Source organism: Solanum stenotomum, chromosome 10 (genome assembly GCF_019186545.1).
Source record: "Solanum stenotomum isolate F172 chromosome 10, ASM1918654v1, whole genome shotgun sequence".
Classification (NCBI taxonomy): Eukaryota; Viridiplantae; Streptophyta; class Magnoliopsida; order Solanales; family Solanaceae; genus Solanum; species Solanum stenotomum.
In genome coordinates, this window is record NC_064291.1 from 29644462 (window position 1) to 29666792 (window position 22331).

Sequence of the window (22331 nt, forward strand, 5' to 3'; positions counted from 1 at the left end):
CGGGTTTCTTCTTTTTCAACTTATTTCTTACTTCCATACAATTTTACACTGTAACTTTTCCCCCAAACTCCTGCCTTTACTGAAAATAAGAAGTGGGAGATGTACGGTACTAAAGATAATGACATGCATATTGGTGTAGTGCAGTCCTCATTTCTTGATGTATGCTTACTAATGTATCTTTATTTGTTTTTAAAGGTTCTTCTGAATCACAACATTCAATCACCTAAAGTCACATCTAAAACAGTTCCCACCGATGTAGAACTTAATGAAACATTCAAGACACTATCTTCTAAATTATCATAAGCTCTTGTGAACAACCATGAGAATTAAGGAAGATTTGGTAAAGCAACATGCAAAAGTAGCCAAGGAAGCTGTCTCAGGTAGAACCTTATTTCCTATTTTATGTTGGAACTCGTTCTCTGACTTTAATAGTGGTCTTTATTTCCAAGCATTAACAAATAGCAGTATAATATTTGGTCCTTCCTCCATAGTTTTAATTACTGATCAAATAAGTTTCATACATGAAGCTACATAGCAATCAATTTCGTCTATCTTGGTAATAATTCAGTTTGTATCTTTTAATGTCAACAGAAACATTAATTAGTTTTTGTTTGTCTTTATGGTTGAAACAAAAGAGAAATTCTTGGAGTGGTATCTGTATATCTCAATACTGAGAAATACCTGAACACAACTCATTCATGGGATTTGATGGGGCTCATTGCTGATGAAACAATGGAAATCCCAGATTTTTACACCAAAATATAAGTTAATGTAATCATTGATTTAATTGATACATGTGATCATTTTTCTGTTCATTCAGCTCAAGCTATCTTAATTGCAACTATCCTTTTCCAGTTAGGTGAAAGCTATGATCATTAGTTTAGGTCGGTCCCTTCATTTGTTGTGTTGTCACGTAAAAGGCTCTCATTTCAGGTTACTTTTGTTTCAAAGAGTAAAATAACGTAGCTTTGAAAAAGTGTTGTGTTTGTCATTTAGGTGCATATGGTTGAACTTGGGGATAATAGTTTCTTTAGTATTCTGTTTCCTTTTCATCAAGTGTAGGATAAGTTTTATCACTCATCAATCAATTCTTGGTTCAATCATTTGCGAATGATCAGATATGTTTGCTTAGATTTTCTTTAACTCAAGTTTATTCAGTTTTTCAATTTATTCTTTGCATTTGCTGAACTCCTTGTCAATGTAAAATCATCTCTTTATTCACAAACTTATTAGATCTTAATGTTTAGCTCTTACGACATTTACTGAAACAGGAATTTGACCTGAATCTCCTAGTTTTAGTGACACCAACATGCCTCCGGTGCCAACTGAATGGAAAGGAGAATTCCAATCAGAGGAAGCATTCAATGTCTTAATATGCAACATGTTTCTTTTATTTCCAACCATTTCTTGCAGTTTATTGTTTTGTTATATATATGATAAGTGCAATAAGAATTTTATCTCATATAGGAAAATAATTGGGGCAAGATATTAAATGAGTGGTTATGTAGCTGAAGCAGATGACCAGAAGACCATGTTCAATTTTTCCAAGGACACTACTAGTAATGCAAGTCATACACCTTCAACTGATGTTGGGAGTTACGTAGCTAATATAAATTTCATAGGTTTGGCATCTGCAGGAACTAGAGGTGGTGCCCCAATGGCCACGATAGCAGTGTATGAAACTTGTTGGAGTTCTGGTTGCTATGATATTGATATATTGGCTGTATTTGATGATGCAATTAGAGATGGGGTGTATGCCATTTCTGTATCTTTGGATCCTGATGCTCCCCAATGAGATTATTTCAGTGATGCTATTTCTTTGGGGTCATTTAATGATATTAGTCGTGGGATACTTGTGGTGGACTCAACTGGAAATGAAGTAAGCTCTGGTTCAGCCACAAATTTATCTCCCTGAATGATCACAGTTGCAACCAGTCCAACCGACAAAGATTTTACCCCTGATATTATACTATAAAATAGAGTTCGGTTCATGGTTATCACATTTTTTAATTAATTTACATGTTTAAGTAATTTTCAATATGTATATCCTCAATATGTTCTTGTTTTTTGGGAGGGTGAAAGTCTTCGCTTATATAAAATGAACACATCTTCAAGAATCATACTTGCTTCTTAAGGTTATGATGGATATTTCACTCCCTATCAATTCGGGTACTCCCTATTTTTTAGATGTAGATATATATGCACTGAAAATTATATTGAAGTACTTTTCCCTTTGTTTTTCACTAGTTATTGCTTAGATAGTTCTTTGAATAGAACTAAGGCTAAAGGGAAGGTTCTTGTATGTCGACATTCTGGAAGCTCAAGTGAGTCTAAGCTAGAGAAAATCATTATAGTTAAAGAAACGAGTGGAGTTCCAATGATCCTTATTGATGAAGTAGACAAGGGTGTGGCCATCCTCTTCAACATTCCAGCAACAACTGTTAGTTAAGGGATTGGAAACAAGATCCTAGCTTTCATTAATAATACACAGTTCACTTCCTTCTTAGTGGCTATTACAATTAGTTTTATTATTCTTTGATGTTATAAGTCATCATCTCATCCAATTTCACATCTCTTTTAAATTAACAGCTTTCCTACGATAAGGGTTCTCTCTTCTAAAACATTTTTGGGAGCTCAACCTGCTCCTCGAGTAGTAGCTTTTTCTTCAAGAGTTCCTAATTCATGAACTCCAGAAACTTTGAAGGTAATTTGTTTGCTTATGATAGTATCATGTATATATTCTTGGTTAAGCTTGAAATGTCACTTGCATGCTTTGCTTAAATTTTGAAATAATGATATTATAGAGTTCCTAATTCTCGAACTATGCTAGATAGTTTAAATCTGAGTCAATGGTTGATAAAGTTGTAGATTTTAGGTAAATCATTTAAACAAATTTAAGGATGCTAAGCTTAATCCAATTTTGTGTGACCTCTGACTTTGACCAAAATCCTATTTTATAGCCATTCACCACCCTAGATATTGGTCTTTATATTGTTTTAGACAAGAAAAACTTATACACTAGCCTCATCTTTTTCAGCATAGTCCCGAGCTCCTGGTAATATGGAATAAACTTTGACATAGCCTATGCACAATTCAGACCTTGTCTACCTTTGATGTATTTCAAATTCTTTTGTGTTGACAGGTTGATCTTTCCTACCAAGAGATTAACCTACTAGTTTGTTAGAGAAACTATTTACCAAATTAATGCTATAACTTGAGAAATGCTAGTTGAATAAATAAATTTATTATAAGAAGTACTGTGTTCTTCTTGCTTAAATTTGGAATTGAACTTCACTTTTTTTTTGCTAATGAACTGATTGTGGTGTTATTCATTATTTAGTTTGTATTTGAACTTGAGTGCATACAAATTACTATTTAATTCTTCCACGATTTTTTAAATATTTGTCTTTAATGACTTGTTATACTTATTAGGGGAATTTGCACTTGCATTTTTTTCACTTGTTAACTAAAATAGTATCCAAATTATCCACCAAGTAATTACTCTCTCTCTCCCTTTAAATTTCAGAAGCATTATTGTGCATTATAGGTGCATTATTAGAATTTGTAAGTGCGGAAGGATTTCCTTTCTATATAAAGGAAGGAACATGTAACATGAAGGACAGACTTTGAATACGAAGCATTTTCATAAACACTCTCTCAAATATTTAATACTTAAGCTATTCATATTTAATAGATAATTGAACAAACTTCAGATATCATGGATAACCAAGAGGCAAAGGTATATTGTTCAAAAAATATACAGAACTAATTTCATATATTCATGAATATCATATATATGATTGAATAAATTTATGTTAGTTATTATGTATTAGAATTATTTGTATCATGATTTTTCGGTGCAAAATTCATATTATGGTAGGTGAGGGATTCATGATATTTTTGGTAGTGTAGTAGGTGTGGAATTCATGACTTTTTTGATAGGTGTACCATTTTTAATAGGTGAGGAATCTATTTTAAAGATTTTATTATAATATTCTTTTGCTAAGTGTTTTAATCTTGATAATTCTTTAATATTATTATGATATATTCTAGATATAACATATCTTGGATTCTTAGGTACATATGGAAGATATAAAACTATTAGAACAATTAATGGAAGAAAATTTATATATGTACCTAAGAACCCAAGATATGTTATATTTAGAATATATCATAAATAATATTAAAGAGATATCAAGATTAAAACATTTAGCAAAAGAATATTATAGTAGAATTTTTAAAATGGATTCCTCACCTACCAAAAATGGTACACCTACCAAAAAAGCCATGAATTCCCCACCTACTACACTACCAAAAATATCATAAAAATATCATGAATCCCTCACCTACCAATAAGATGAATTCTGCAAGTAAGAGAATACATACCAAAATTAGCAGGGAAATTAAAACTATTACAACAAAAGTTAAAGAAAGATGTAGAATACCAGTTTGATAAAAAAAGACCAAACACAAATACAAAAAATAAAATTATTATGTAAGAACCTACCTAAACTATATTTTCCGGATGAAAACAAAAAATTTACTTATATAGTAGAATCAGACGCCAGTGAAAAAAGTTATGGAGGAGTCTTAAAATACAGGTATGATGAAGAAAAAATAGAACATCATTGCAGATATTATTCAGGAACATTTACTAATACGGAAATAAAATGGGAAATAAATAGGAAAGAATTATATTCAGTATATAAATGAACACTCTCTCAAATATTTAATACTTAAGCTATTCATATTTAATAGATAATGGAACAAACTTCAGATATCATGGATAAACAAGAGGTAAAGGTATATTGTTCAAAAAATATGCAGAACTAATTTCATATATTCCTGAATATCATATATATGATTGAATAAATTTATGTTAGTTATTATGTATTAGAATTATTTGAATCATGATTTCTAGTTTATTAGCACACTGGAAACAGGGAGAAAACTTCTATACTATGTCATCCTAATATTGAAACCGGTAGGCGAGGAAAGCCGTTTAGGGGAGTAAACAAAGTTGAGACGCTGATAAGAAGGAAGTATCCGCTAAAGTACGATGCTAGTAATGACAAGAGAACATGATAAACAGACAATCTAGTTCATAATGGTCTAATATGAATTTAATCAATTATGAATATGATAGGAAGGAATAATTGAAAATAAAAACCTGTATGATAAAGAACATGACTACATACATGCATGATGAAATAATAAAAAACTATGAAACTTTAATCCTATATATACTTAAAGGTATAGAGATAATTGAATTAAGAAGAATCATATGGAAAAAAATATTTAATAATAATGAATCAGAAAATATATTAAACCAACAATGGTACCAAAAAAGTCATGAATTCCACACCTACTACATTACCAAAAATATCATGAATCCCTCACCTACTACTACACTACCAAAAATATCATAAATTCCTCACCTACCAATAATATGAATTCTGCACCGAAAAATGGTATCAGAGCTATGGATGAAAAGAAATATAAGAAGAAATGCACTAGTAGAAAATTAAGAAAAATAAGAACAAAATTAAACAAATTGTATCCGGAATATAAACAACTCAATATCACAAAAATTGATAACGAAAAATTAGATCAATTAATAGATAATATATCTAAAATATAATATAAATATATTCAATATTTAAAAATACAATGAATAACGAGAATAACGAATATAGACAAAAACTTACTGAAATAATTATAGCAAAAAGACAAGAATTAACACATAGGCAAAGTAGACTTAACAATAATATATTCGCAGAAACTTGTAAAAAATCTACAAAGGAAAACTATTTTATATCTACAAATACAGATAGAAAGTTTAGAATATAAACTTCAACACAATCTATAAATGAATAAGAAAGAATATGCCATAGATGAAAAAATATATGAAAACTATGACGGATTTAAAATAAAGTTAATATTTTCTAATCTATGAAGAAGATACAAGAAAATAGGCAACAATATAACTTTAATGTTAGAAAAAAAACGGTAAAACTAGAAGATAGTTTAACTGCTATGATAAGAATAACAAAAGAAAATGAAGAAATAGATAGAAAAACGGAAATTGAAAAAATAAAACAACAAGCAAAAAAGGAAGTACAACAATTAGAAGAAGTAAAAAATATTAAAATAATAGAACTACAAAAAGAGCTGACAATGTTAAAAGAAATGTGTGAAATGAAACAAAAAGAAAAAGAACAAAAAACAAAATTAGTAAATGAGATAAATAAATTTAAAGAAAAATTACAATTAGAAGATGAATTAGAAGAAAAAGAAAAAAATAACCAAAATAATCTACCTGAAATAAGAATTGATGAAATAAATGACAATGATCTAGATGAACAACATTCGGAAACAAGCGAAACATATACGAAACTTTTAGCAAACATAGATAATACAAAGAATTTAGAAGTAAATACAGGAGACGTAGATATGGATGAAAAACCTAGTACACCAGGAGTAAAAAACCCAAAAAATTTAAAATATTATAATGCAAACTATGGACAATATGATAAAGAAAAAAGTATATGAGATAAAAGATTAAGTAAAAAATGGACACCTAAACCAATAACTGAACAACATGATTTTTTAGATTTAGACTATGTAGCAGATGTAAATAAAACAATCCAATTATGGATGAGATATATATCAAAATAATTAATAGATAACAAAATGGGAATGACAGAAACACCATGATATATAGAATGAACACTTATAGGAACAGTAAAATTATGGCTACAAAATTTATCGGAAGAAAGTTTAAAAACTCTAAGAAGTAATAAAAAATCTAATGGTGAATTAGCTACTACAACTATGGAAATATTATATAAGTACGAAATAGCTATAAGAAATGAATTTAGTAGTATGACAACAGAAGTAGAAGAACAAAATAGAGAAAAAATCATAAACCAGAATCTAATGATAAAATTAGCAATATGTAATATGTGTTATATAGATGAATATACATGTGCATTTAGAGAATATTATTATAAAAAAACATATAGCACAGAAGAAAGTAAGGAAATAAGAAAATTATATTTTACAAAATTACCAAAACCTTTTAATTCAAAAGTAATAAAAAGTTTGAATGAAGTAGAATTAACAGATACCTTATGAGCTAGAATAAAATTCTTACAACGATGGTTTATAGAACTATGTGAAAAACATAAAGAAGAAATAAAAATGGAAAAAATACTAGTAAAAAATTTAGCATGTTGCAAAAATAAAACGGCACCCCAATTTGGTTGTACGGACAAATACTATAAAAAGAGATATAACAAAAAATATAGATCAAAATATAAATATAAAAAACCAAGAAGAAGGTACTATGTAAAAAACTACAAAACCAAAAGACCATAAAGACCAAAAAGAAAACTAATGGAATGTACTTGTTATAATTGTGGAAAACTAGGACATATAGCTAGAGATTGTAAATTTCCTAAAGATCCAAAGAAAAAAGAAATATCAGAAATAATAATAGACGATGAAAAATATATGCAAATAGAGTACGTAGATTATGAATTAGAAAGTGAAGATAGTATATATGAATTATCAGAAAACGAAGAAAATAATCCAGTAATAGAATCAGATAATGAATACGATATCAATGACTGAAACAGATATACAAATAATAACTAAAGAAAAATATCAAGATGAAGAATCGGCAGAATAAAAAATAATATTTGATAATAATATATTTGAACAAATAAAAGGAAAAGAACTAGACCTAAGCGTAGAAAAAATATTCGAAATACCAACAATAAGAAACTGGTTTAAACGACCAAAAGAAGAATATTATGTAGTAAGTCAAAGAGAACATATCATAGATTGCAAATACACCAAAGGAAATGCTAAAATACCAATAATAAACATACGAATAATAAATAAAGAAATACAAGATATTAAAGCTAAAAACCTAATTAAATATGTACATTTAGGAGGAACGGAAATACTAATAAAAATATGTTTTAGAGAAGGAATAGATGCATCCATAGAAATATACTTAGCAGATGATAGGATCATACAACCTATAGAAAAAAGTATAATAAGTGCAGTAAAAGGTAACCTCATATACCAAAAATTTAAATTTATAAGAAGTGTTAACTACTCAGTAGCAATAAATGACAGAAATATAGATAAATCACTAGTATTATATTGAAAAATGTCAGGAATAGAACTAGCCCCGGAAAATAAAATATTTACAGCTATATGTAAAAACTTATATGTTTTAACAACAAAACATAAAATAACAGCAAAAAATAAAATAAATAAAATAAAAATAGAAAATCCTTTTGAAAGGATAGTTACAGTCATAGATAATAATGATTATAGTTATAATGAAATTGATATAGAAGAAGATTTGGAAATAGTAAAAGAAAGACTAAGTACATCAAAAAGAATAAACAATGAGATACCCCAAATATCATCAAAAATGAGTACCTCAAGAAGAATAGATAAAACTCCACAAAAATCAATGGAAGAAGAAATAAAACCACATCATTACTACATAACTGGAGTAATGGAACAACGAAAATATTTAATATTAATAAATACAGGACAAGAAGAAAACTATATTACAAGAGAATTAGTGACGGAAGATGAAATAATAACTACTGAACAATTATGCCCCGAACTATCAAAAGCATTAATGTATACCGAAGAAACTATAGAAAAGGAAATAATCATTGGAGGAGTACAAATAGTAATAAAATTCAAAATATATCAAGGAGATAAAAATATCACTTTAGGAATAAAATGGCTAGAACAAGTAAAACCATATAATTTAGAAGACAAACAGTTAACAATAAATTATAATAATAAGAAGATAATAATAAAATGTTTCTTATGATAAAAACATGAAAATATATATACTTGCAAAGATAATAATAGAGGGATATTACAACAGATATTATACACCAATGATAGATATGAGAGCAGAAACTAATATATGTAAATACAATTATTTACCAGAAGATAAGTGGGAAATGTTAAAAACACCGATAGTAGTAACATGATTTAATAATGAAGGAAGCATGATCACATATAAGGCAAAAAATATAAAAATACAAATATGGGATAAGATATTAACTATAGAGGAAATATATAACTTTGAATTGACCACAAAATATATGCTATTAGAAATGTCATTTTCAGAAAAATTATACCCACATATAATAACAAAAACACACTGGTGGTTCACAACACCGTGTAAACAAAAAATAGGAGCAAAAAGAGTAAATAACAAAACACGAAAAACAACAGAATGGATAAAAGGAAGTGAAAAAATTACACAAAAATTAGAAAACATAAAAGAAGAAGACCCTAATATAGAATTAATTATATTCTCTATAGATTAAGTAAAAATAATCCAAGATAAGTTAGAATTATTATATAGTGAAGATCCTTTACAAGGATGGGAAAAACATAAAACAAAAGTAAAAATTGAGGTAATTGATAATAATAGCATAATAACCCAAAAACCATTAAAATATAATTTTAATGATTTAACAGAATTCAAGATACATATAAGCGAATTACTAGAAAAATGGTATATACAAGAAAGCAATAGCAAGCATACAAGCCTAACATTTATAGTAAATAAACATAGTGAACAAAAAAGAGGAAAAAGTAGAAGAGTTATTGATTATAGAAATTTAAATGCAAAAACTAAAACATATAGTTACCCAATACCAAATAAAATATTAAAAATAAGACAAATATAATGATATAATTACTTTAGTAAATTTGACTGCAAATCTGGATTCTACCACTTAAAATTAGAAGAAGAATCTAAAAAACTTACAGCATTTACAGTACCACAAGAATTTTATGAATAGAATGTATTACCATTTGGATATAAAAATGCCCCAGGTATATATCAACACTTTATGGATAACTACTTTAAACAACTAGAAAATTGTGTAGTATATATTGATGATATATTACTATATTCTAAAACCCAAGATGAACACATAAGATTATTAGAAAAATTCATACATATTATAGAATATTCAGGCATAAGTCTAAGCAAAAGGAAAGCAGACATAATGAAAAAGCAAATATAATTTTTAGGAATACAAATAGATAAAAATGGAATAAAAATGCAAACACATATAGTACAAAAAGTAATTAACTCAAATGAACAATTAGATACAAAAAAGAAATTACAATCATTTCTAGGACTAGTAATCAAGTAAGAGAATACATACCAAAATTAGCAGGGAATTTAAAACTATTACAACAAAAGTTAAAGAAAATTATTAGTAGAATCAAACGCCAGTGAAAAAAGTTATGGAGGAGTCCTAAAATACAGGTATGATGAAGAAAAAATAGAACATCATTGTAGATATTATTCAGGAACATTTACTAATACGGAAATAAAATGGAAAATAAATAGAAAAGAATTATATTCAGTATATAAATGTTTATTATCATTTGAACCATATATTGTATATAACAAATTTATTATAAGAACGGACACACAAGTAAATGCTGTCTAACAAGAAAAATACAAGATTCGGTAACTATAAAAGAAATAAGAAGATTGGTATTAAATATATTAAATTTTACATTTACTATTGAAGTAATAAAAACTGACAAGAATGTTATTGCAGATTACTTATCAAGACAAAGCTACTCAAACTGAGAAAGAAAATACAATTGAAGATATACTCAAAACCATTACTACACTTTGTATCAAAGTGGACAGTATGGACAAGGAGATACAAAAGCTAAAGACTAATGAAGATAATCTAAAGTCTAAAGCTAGTACAAGTCAACAACATGACTATAAAAATGCGGAGCTAAGTCGATCGGAAGACTTTAAAAATCCAGAGCTAAGAGGTGACGTTGGGAAACACCTTAAAACCATAATGATTATCTAAATATAGCTGCAGGTACAAGAAGACCAGTTATTGAAAAACAACGAAATACAAATCTAAATCAGTTATTTGAAAAGCCATTTACACAAAAAACAAAAAAACCATTAACCATAGAACCACAAACTTCTACGTATGCAGATAGCCTACAACATGAGAAAAAGGTGTATAACCACATCACAAGGACATACCTTGAAAATATATACAAAATACTGAGTTACCTAAACCTAAATCCCAGATCTACCACTACAAAGATCCAAACCAAGACTATATAACCCAAAAATTACAAGGATACAATAAACTAATTGCACAGCCAAAAATCAATGCTAACCTAGTTAAAACATGTTATAATTACGGATTAATATGTACTGCATATACTTATGACGGAGAAGAACTAAGTGGCATACCAGAATTATACAAAGCATTTATTATATACAAAAGAGTGACCAAAGGAAATTTATTTTATGTAAAATTCTATACGGCAACAGCAGAGATATTACATGAGGAGATAAAACCTCCTATTCAGGTTGTAAAGATAGGCCTGACCAAAGAGATGATAATACCGGAAGATATTGGAGAACAACCAGAAATACCGAAAATTGAGATACCCAATTTCTATGCCAATAAAAAGATAATTGGTATATCAACTATAATACAAGAACTAGCCAATAATTATTTGAATGGAAATGCTATATGGAGTTACTATTCCAGAGATCAATTAATGATTTATGCTAATTCAAGGGAGCTAAGAAAGTCAGATATGGATGAAGTCCAGAAATGGATTTTATCATTATTAAAGCCAGAAGAAAGACTTACAACAAGAGCATTAAAGACAGGATTTATTTCATTAGAACTATTAACTAGATACTGTAAACTAATTGGACATAAATATCCTGACCATATATGTTCAAAATGTAACGGAGAAGATAATGTGATTCCCGATGTCCAGCTGGAATGATCAAATGAGATAGAGACGAAAGATGATAAGAAGAAGACAAAAAGAAGAGGACAAAAATTTATTCTACTGAAACACGTGATATTCTTTCTTGAATCTGTTGATTAGCTACATTTTTTAATCAAAATAATATTATTCTCCAATTATTTAGCTAGTGAATAAATAATTCATTTGTTTTCTTCATGAAGTAGCTAGTATGAATTTTGTCACTTATCAAACATAAACTTCTTCTGTTAACAGATTCAAAATTTGAAGTCCGAAGAACATGTCCTTTGAAGAAATTGCAGAGCAAGTACAAACACAATAGGTCTACATTATGTTAGTGATGTTTTAAATATGTTATCACTTGTACATACGCTACAATTTTACTTTTTTAGTTTTGAAGAAGCTGATAAAAAGTTAATGCCTTACAATTTGGATGGTTCATTATGTGGTAATATGTACTTTTGATTTCTTTTCTAATTAACAATGAAATTTTATAATAATATTTGATTATTTTGTATATATTTAGATGTTGGTGTGTCTATATAAGTATGTTAAAGCACATGAAATAATTATTAATTACTTTCTTCTGCCTATTAATCACAATCAATGACAATAAGAAGAGGTAAAACAATTGAGAATAGAGAATGGGTGGAATGAAGGCCTGCTGACGGAAAGCTTCAATGTTGAGGTTGTTCAATAGATATATGAAGTTCTTGGGAATATACAGATCATGGATAGGAAAGACAAACCCTGGTGGATGCTCACAGGGCCTGGGAAGTTTACAGTAAATAGTGCTTGGGAGCTAGTGAGACAAAAAGAAGAAGCTAATAATGAAATCATGAACATTTGGGGAAAAGGAGTTCCATTTAAAGTCTCATTCTTCATGTGGAGAATTTGGCGTAAGAGAATCCCCATTGGAGAAGTGTTGGTTAAGATGAAAATCATAGACTCTGTACATTGTTGTTGTAATAATAATGTGCAGGAGTCTTTTGATCATTTGTTTATCAATTGCACTGACTCTAATAGTGTTTGGAGGTACTTTGCAGACCTGCTGCTGGGATTCAGGGGTCTTTTGTACAACTCAAACAAGTTACAGAGGTTTGGTGGAAAGCAAAGTGTGCGGTTAAACTTAAATCTTTATTTAAAGTTACACCGGCTTTCATCATTTGGCATATATGGAAGAGGAGAAATCTGATTAGACATGGAAGTAGTATGACCATCAGAGCAATGATTTTGGGAATCACAAGACAATTGATTTGGTTTTTCAAGACTAAGTTCCCATGGATGAGTGGTGTTCCTAACACATGGCCAGAAATGGTTAAATATCTAGAGAAGTATAGGCCTTTAATTTGCAGCAAAACAGTGATATGAAAGGCACCATCTAGTAATTGTTTCTAATGTAATATTGATGGGGCTACTAAGGGCAACCCTGGGCTTGCCTCAACAACATTCTATATTAGAAACTCAGATGTAGATTTTATTTATGCTGAAGCCAGAAAGTTGAAAGATTGTATAGCTATTGAGGCTGAAATCAGGGCTATTGAGAGATGCCTGGAGTATTGTCTAGCTAATGGATTGACACCAATAATCATGGAATATGATTCATTAACAACTATGGAGATCCTAAATGGTATATGGGAGGTACCTTGGTTGATTTATGTGAATGTGAGGTCTATTCAAAAGATGATGAACAATGAGCATGTGTAAATAGCTCATACATACAGAGAGGGGAATAAGTTGGCAGATTTTTTCACTAACTATGACTTTACTTGTGCAGGTATAAGTATTAGTCAGTTTCAGAGAATACAAGACATTCCACAAACTACGAAAACTATTGTACAATTGGAGAAAAACAAATGTCCAAATTTGAGAATTCGTAAATATCAAAATAGGGCACCATACAATATAAGTGAATAAAGAGGAGACATTTGATTACAGATGCTACAAACAAAATGTCTAATGGATTCATACAGACTATAAGAAAAATGCATTTTGACATTCATGGAGGTGAACTCATAGATACAACCAGAATGTCAAGGATTCACATATGTTGCAGGAAAAGATAATGACACTCAAGCTAAATTGGAACCAGTTGATAGAGTTACCGAATACTAGAAGGGCAATGCTACAACTAGAAATATTAGGCATCCCAAATATAAGTGTAAAGTAATGTCAAAATAGCAGGAGGAAATCAACAGAACAACAACTACAACTCAATTCTGCAAATACAATCAGCTGAATGCAATGATAGCTCAGTCTTCGAATCAATTTTGACAATGGAAAGGTTCCAATTGGAGTCTTTAAACAGTGGTATTAGCCCCGCTGGAGCTCAACCTGTTAGGGATGAAGAAATGGATACCTACCTATGAGTAAAAAAATGTATAGTAGGGGGAATCAACAGAACAAAAACAACTCAGATCTGCAAATACAATCAGCTGAATGAAATGATACCTCAGTCGGCAAATCAATTTTGACAATGGGAAGGTTCCAAATCGGAGTCTTTAAATAGTGGTATTAGCTCCTCTGGAGCTCAACCTGTTAGGGATGAAGAAATGGATACTACATATGGACGTACTATAGTTATGAAGCCTTTGGGAGCATACTGCATATTCCTTCACGGGCACCACCACGAGCCATGGTGCCCTTCACGAAGCGTCTAAGGGATCGTCGGAGGGGAGCCCATCTTAGCCAATCACTGGATACCCCCACGAGCGCTACTACGAACCGTGGTGTCCTTCACGGCCCGTGAAGGGCTCCATGAAGGGTGCCATGGCTCCGTGGAGGGCTGGTGACCTCCACTTGACTCTCTTTTCTAGGTTTCTTGATTCCGGGATGTTATATTATCTCCCCCTTGGGAACATTCGCTCTTGAATGGCAGTTTAGACATCTCATGAAGAAAAGAACTCTAAACTAGCAACTCATCATGCATGCAATCACATAAATGCACATATCCGTGGGGAAACATCAACTGCTAGAGCAGCTCTTTTTCGCGATATAGGTGTAATTTCATTAATTCAGTCTTGTTCTTGGTCTAAAACAGTCAATTTAATACAGGAATCAATAAACAATCATTAATTACCTGGATTACTAACAATTCTATGAACCCTAGATCAAACCCATGATCTCAATTATCCAACTTAGGGTTGTTTCCACCATAAAATCTAAAACAAAACCTCCCCCATCAATATTCACTCATTGTATTATGTTCTACGGATCGAAAAATGGATTCAGGGAGTGAAAAGCTTATCTTTAGCCTCAAGAATGGTGAAAAATGAGTAGGAGTCACCTGGGGATCGTTCCTTAGCTCTAAAAGTCAAAAAGTGCATAATGAGGTTGTTTAGGGGTTTATTAACGACTTTAATTCGCGTCGGGCCTGCCACAACGGCCCCGCCAAAGCAGCAAAACCCAGCACCAAAGTGGCATTCTCGAGACAGAGAGTTATTTCAAGAATTCCAAAATTCTCATTTCACAACACACCTCTAACCCACGACGCTCAGTAAATACCTTTTACGATAAGATCGATTCCGGGAGTTCTACTCGCCTGAATTCAATTCTGTAAAGTCGTACGGATTCCTTAACAAGTTATCTAACTACTCATGTAATCAAAATCATAAATGATTCACCCGATTGTTGTCAAATTTCCCTACACCTCAATGACTCCGATTTCGTCCAATTCTGGACAAGGTTGGAAAAATCCAAATACTACGAAAAAAGTTTTCCGGCCCCAAATTTTCCCCAGTTGGCTTTTATATAACGACGGGAACAGGTTGTTACATATATATATATATATATAATCACTTCTCATTATTACTGACCTTTATCACTTTTTTTTCAAAATAACTTTCAAGCCTAAACCTTCATCACTTTTCCATTCTCTTCCACTTTCCATTATCATAAAATAATACTAACAAGAATTAATACCCACCAAACTATCCATGTTTTTACAAAATAAAATTGAGAATTGGATGAAGTTTTTACCTGTAGTCGTCGTCTTCCTTCGAGGCCGTGGAAGCTTATATTATATTTCTTCTCTCTTCTCTTTTATAAATAAAATAATTATGTACTAAAAATGACAAAACCTATTAACTTATTGTAATATATATATGGGCCTAATGGTATTAAATAAAGTGAAAATTTTATAAATAACATTTATAAGACTAATAATTTCAAGTTATAACAGTATAATGATTCTTTCAGGCTGTAATAATAAATAATTTCAGGTTCTAACAATTTATAAAAAAAATAATTTAAGTAACTGTAAAAAATCAGTTTTGAAAAAAATAAAAAGATAAAAAACGGATAAAGGTATATTAATTAATTTAGAACTTATTGATGATAATTGTTAATTGGAATAAATTTAGGAGATTCAAACAAATTAGGAATATTTATTTTCCTTATTTCACTCAAATTTGTTAACATTAATTAAAAAATCAAATTTTATTCATTTTGTTCAAATGTTTCTCTCTCTTCATTTTTTTTTCCAGAATTTGGTGTCTCTCACAAGTAGATTCAATTTTTTTGGTTGAATAATTTTCATTTTGTTGTAATGGACGACTTCTTATCTATATTAATTAAACATGGTGGTAGATGGGATCGTCAGGTTAGTATTCTTTACGATTTATTGTTTGTATTTGTATATTACTGAAACGTAAAAAAAAAAAAGAACAATGAAATTGTAAATGACATTTTATGATTTTGTTTATGTATACTGGATTTAAGTTGTGATGTTTTTTGTATGAACATTATTTTGTTCATAATACGTTATCATTTTTGTGAAACTGGAGTTAATGTTGGTATGATTGCGTTTGTTATTTTTTTTTTGGTTATTTTGTATACTGTTTATACCATGGATTTGTGTGATATTGGATTAATATCTGAATAATTTGAGTATAAGTGTATGGAATATTAATAGTGTTAGCATTGTAAAGTTATGAAATTTGTGACAAAAAATATATGAAATGTGTTTAATGGTATGGAATGTGTTGTAACATTGTTATGAAACTGGTATTTTTTTTAGTCAATTTGATAATACTAATGAGATGAATTCGGTATGCAGTTTAAAATTATAATATGGGATACTGTTTTTTTTTTCTGAAAATATAAATAAAATGTATAGGTTGGAATGAATTTGGTAGTGTATTTGACATGATATTGGTATGAATAATTAATCACTACTTTGTAAAAAATATGAGTAAGAAGTATAATGATTTGTATGAAATTTGTATTAGGTTGGTATAAAATTTGAATATAAATACAACACATGTTTGTGTACTTTTGTGTTATGTAAAACTGACTGAGATTTCGTAATGAAACAGAGAAATATGTTGATTTTCATATGGAGGAAATTATTTTTGAGTCTTCAAGTCTATATAGTGGGCTAGTAAATGCGATAACTTCGTAATTTAGAATAGATGCTAATATTAACGACATTGAGATCAAATATATTGTTAGCGATCGATGCCCACCGGTTTGTATCCATAATGATGTGGGTGTGCAAGTATTTTTGGATCAAAAGAAAGTTAATGTTGACTTCTTTACAAAATATCCATTGTGTATAACTTTGAAGAATATGGCTATGGATAATCCATAATCTAGAGTTTTTGCTGATAGAAGGGATTGTGATGTTAGTAGATCACTAACAAATTTGGATTTATACTCAAATAATTAAATTCGTTTGATAGGAATGAATTCTGGTGGAGTTGTTGATGAAAATTATGATGAAGGTCATGAAGTAATCCGTGACCTTACTAATATGGTGATTACTGAAAATCAGATTTACAAAGATAAGGGGACACTTATGGAGTTGATGCGACATTATGGAGTTGTCCAAAAATTCTGATTCTTGTGTCTCGTTCCAGTTCTACTTGGTAATAATATATTTTGCTATTTGTATGTGTAATTATTTTTGTATGAATTTGGTATATAAATGTTCCATTACTGATTTTTTAAACAGCTATTACCTGAAGTGTTCTTCTGAAAGTTGTACCTGGTTAATGAATTCATCAAATTTGAATCAGTCGGGGCTATTCAAAATCTGAAAACATTGTGGGGAGCACACTTGTTTGGTTAAAGATAGAATTTATGTAAGGCGTCGAGGAATCACTGGCGTTATAGCTGTTATGATATTAGATAAATTTGTTGATCCAGAAATTGTATACACTCCAAAAGATATAGTCAAAGACATGTTGAAATTACATGATGTTACGCTAACATACATGCAGGCCTGGCGAGCTAAAAAGAAAGCAATAAAATTGCTGCGTGGAGATTCGGCTGATTCATACGCTAAATTACCAGGTATTTTTATTTTACTTTATCTCTAATTGATATCAAAATGTAAATTAATAGTGGAACTAAATTGGTATGCATTTTAACAAAGCAAAAAAATGGTAGCCATTTGGCATACAATTTGTTTCCAGATTGGTACACATTATGTATTCAATTGGTTTCCATTGTGTATCCAATTGATATTCATATTGTACCCAATTTTGAATCTAATTGATATCCATTTTGTATACAATTAATATATTGTTGTGTTGTGATTTTTAGTTATCAAATTGTAAAAATAATTGTAACAATTGAAAAATTTCTAGGTTATCTATACATATTGGAGCAGACCTAGCCTAGCTCTGTTTTGAGCTTGAAAATAAAAGAAGGTGAGATCTTCTTATATGCATTTGTTGGTTTCAAAGAATGTATTAGAGGTTGGGAGTATTGTAGGCTAGTTATAGTGGTTGATGGGCCAGTGTTAAGAGGCGCATATGATGGTACAATGTTGACTGCAAGCACTATGGATCCAAGAGGTATTATTTGAATCTTTATATTTATATGCAAATATAATTATGATATAAGTTGTGTTTCCAATCTGTATGATTTTTTTTAAAATAATGCATCAGGTCACATACTTCCGCTTGCTTACGCCACAGTGGATTCTGAGAATGATGCATCGTGGACCTGGTTCTTTTAACAATTTAGGGACGCATATGGAGAAAGGAAACACATGTGTTTTATGTCAGATAGAAATGAGAGCATATGGAAAGGAACTGGAAGAGTATATCCTGGATTGTAATATTATGCTTGCATATGGCACTTATGCTGCAGTGTTTTGAAGAACTCCCATAGGAATACTGAAGATTTGAAAAAGCTTTTTTTTTCAATGGAAAAGGCATATACAATACAAAAATTCAAGGAGTTTATGTCAAGAATAGACCAGATAGACCCAAGGATAAGAGGTTATTTATTTGATGTCGGTTATAGCAAGTGGTCAAGGATTTATTCTAAATGAAAGCAAACATGGACCATAACTTAAAACATAGCTGAATCTTTAAATAATGTTAACATGTTAGCAAGGAGGTTTCTAGTCGTATCACTTCTTGAATTTGTGAGGATAACAATTCAAACATGGATTAATAAGCACAACGAGGAAGCTACAAAAACTAGATTAGAGCTGACAAAAAAATATGATCTTAAGCTCCAGAAAAGTGTTGCTTTGTCTACCAGTATGAGGGTATGATTTTTCCTTTATTCATTATGCTAGATAACTTAGACATTTTTATGTTTAAAACCAATTGTTTTTATGTGTTAGGTAATACCATCAACGATTGATTTGCATGTTGTTGTTGATGGACCAAAACGGTACATAGTATGCATAAGAATCAATAAATGTAGTTACGAACGATTTCACAATGATGAGATACCATGCAGTCATGGAATGGTAGTTCTCAGATATAGAAGACTGCATGAAATAGATTACTGCTCTCCTTTTTATAGCTTGAAGAATTTTGAAGATACATATGCGATCCCTGTTGAACCTCTCCCATGCAAGAGTACATAGGATATACCAGATTATGTTTCTGAGCCAAAATTGATGCCGCCTGGTTCAATGAGAACTGTAGGAAGATCACAACTTGTATGCTGAAAGGGTTTGCTGATGTGAAAATCAAAAGGTCTAAAGTTACTTGCAGTAGATGTCGTCAAGTGGACAACAACAAGAAGAAATGTTCAATTACCCTGCACCAAAAAAATGATAGTTTATTTGCTTAAACTATACAAAATTTTTATTTTATTTTGTCTTTTAGACTCATATTTTTTTTTTATTGTGACAATGTATTCATTGTTTTCCAATAATATTTATTGACAATGCATATCAAATATATACAAAATTGATATCAAATGCATTCCAACTAAGTGTTTAATATACTGTTCATGTTTTATACAAGATTCATTCAGTAATCATACCAATTGCATACTGTTGGAAATCAAATTCATACCAATTTAATATATATGGTATTGTTCATATTAGTGAACATTATATAAGGAAATTATGGTATGCATTTGATATCCATTTGGTATGCAACTAAATACCCACTGATATTATTTAATGTAATTTACCATGAGTATTAATTTGGTATTCAATTGGTGTCCTACTCAAACCAAAATAAAATAAGATGTAATTGATGCTGGTGCAAAATTTAATGATCGTTGTTTTAAATTGTCAGATTTATTTCTTCTAGTATTTATACAAATTGTATACCAACTTCATACATCTTTAAAATAGTTAATCCACGCTTGTTAAGACAATATAATTTAGAATTAGTATTAATTTGGTATCCATAAGGTGTCCAACTTGAATAAATATAAAACAAGATGTAATTGAGATTGGTACAAAATATAATGATCACTATTTTACATTGACATAATCATTTCTTCAAGGTATTTATGCAGGTTGGTTACCAACTTCATTTATTTTTTATTTTTTTATTTTTTGTGTTAGAATATGAAGTAAAAAATACCAATCATGTATGAATTTGGATGCTAAAAGTATATAGTTTGGATATTTAAGACAAAGTCAGTTCATGAACTCTAAATTGGTGTTCATTTTGTTTCAGTTAATAAGACACTATTAGTTCATGAACTCTAAATGTTGAATCCAATTGGTATGCAGTTTGTATATAACTGTTATCCCGAAAAATATTATACTCAATGTGTAATTTATCTTTTGAATGGTGTATCCAATTGGTATGCAGTCTGTATATAACTAGTATCCTGAAATTATAATAGCCAATTTGTAATTCATATGTAATTGATATCTGACTGGAAAAAAACAGTGAATATTATATATCACCAAATACTTAAAACTGTATCAAACAAAAAAATATTGTCCAAAAGTTAAAAAAAAAACTTGTAATTCTAAAAAGTCTATGTTGCAATCAACTATCTCAAATTTGATCTCCGGGGTCTTGGTGTAGGATAATTGATGGTATCCGAAGCATGTTCTTTTGCTATACGAGTCCACCAAATTTGCTAGCAATAATTCTAGTTACTTCACTCTCACTGATCGCGCAATCATCATTCTTTGTTTTTCCATAATGTCATATGATTGTGGCATACCTTTGACGATGATACTTTGCATCGATATCAATGGAATGCATATCAAAAACTCCATTACTGACATATTCAACAAATAGACATGTACATGTACATACCACAATCACTGGAAAAAAATTGGGAGAAAAATAATTTTAAGAAACAAATTGAGTTACCTTTTCTGATGAAATCATTAAAGTATAGAAATACGTACTTTGAGGTTTCATCTTCTTGAGGCACATTCTTCATATGCTTGACTTCAAGTGGGTCGGATTGAGATTTGTCAGCATATTTAGGAAGTTTATTGGCATACAGATCAAACCTTTTACCATAAAAACATGTGCTGGTTAAAAATAGTGGTACCATTGTGGCAAGTTTGCCAACAACTATATTGACATTCTTGTCGTGAAGAGCTCATCCCATCATCAAATCATGTTTATGTAGACATCTAAGATTGATTCGGAAGACAACAAAAAATCAATGAAATGAGGTACTAAAATTGACAGGAATAATGACATCGTCAACTCTGTCCCAAGGAATGTTGGCAAACACTTTGTAACCTCTAATGCACTGTCCAACATCGTGATCGGGAGAAATAGATCTCATGTCGTAATTGAAATCTCTCCACTGTTTCTCAATGTTATCAACCCACGACATAAACCAACAATCAACTGTACTGTATGATAGTGATTGTGGAGAATACTTTGGCTTCTTCCGTAGATAATACATAATGATATTAACATGCTGTTACAAAAAACTAGACACAAAAAAAGATTTCAAATATATACAAAACATATATCAATTTCATTGTAGCTACATGTTTAATATATAGTTCATGTAAGTCAGCATTTTATACCAAATTCATTAAGTAATCATACCAATTCAAACTACATACATGATTTATTCCAGTTTTATACAAGTTTCATTCAGTAGTCATACCAATTGCATAATGCTGGACATCAAGTATTGTTCATAGTAGTGGACATATTATACCAAAGTTATTCAAAAATCATTCAAAATGCATACATGATGCTATTGTATAAGAAAATTATACATAATGGATATCAATTTCATGCCAACTAAATATGTAAAATCTTATTCTAAAAAAGTTACATTTCATAACATATATA

General features: G+C 30.0%; 1 pseudogene; it reads left to right on the top strand.

Annotated features, from left to right (window-relative positions):
* Nucleotides 1-319: 319 nt before the first annotated feature.
* Nucleotides 320-18944, top strand: LOC125842874 (subtilisin-like serine-protease S; annotated as a pseudogene).
* Nucleotides 18945-22331: the final 3387 nt, after the last annotated feature.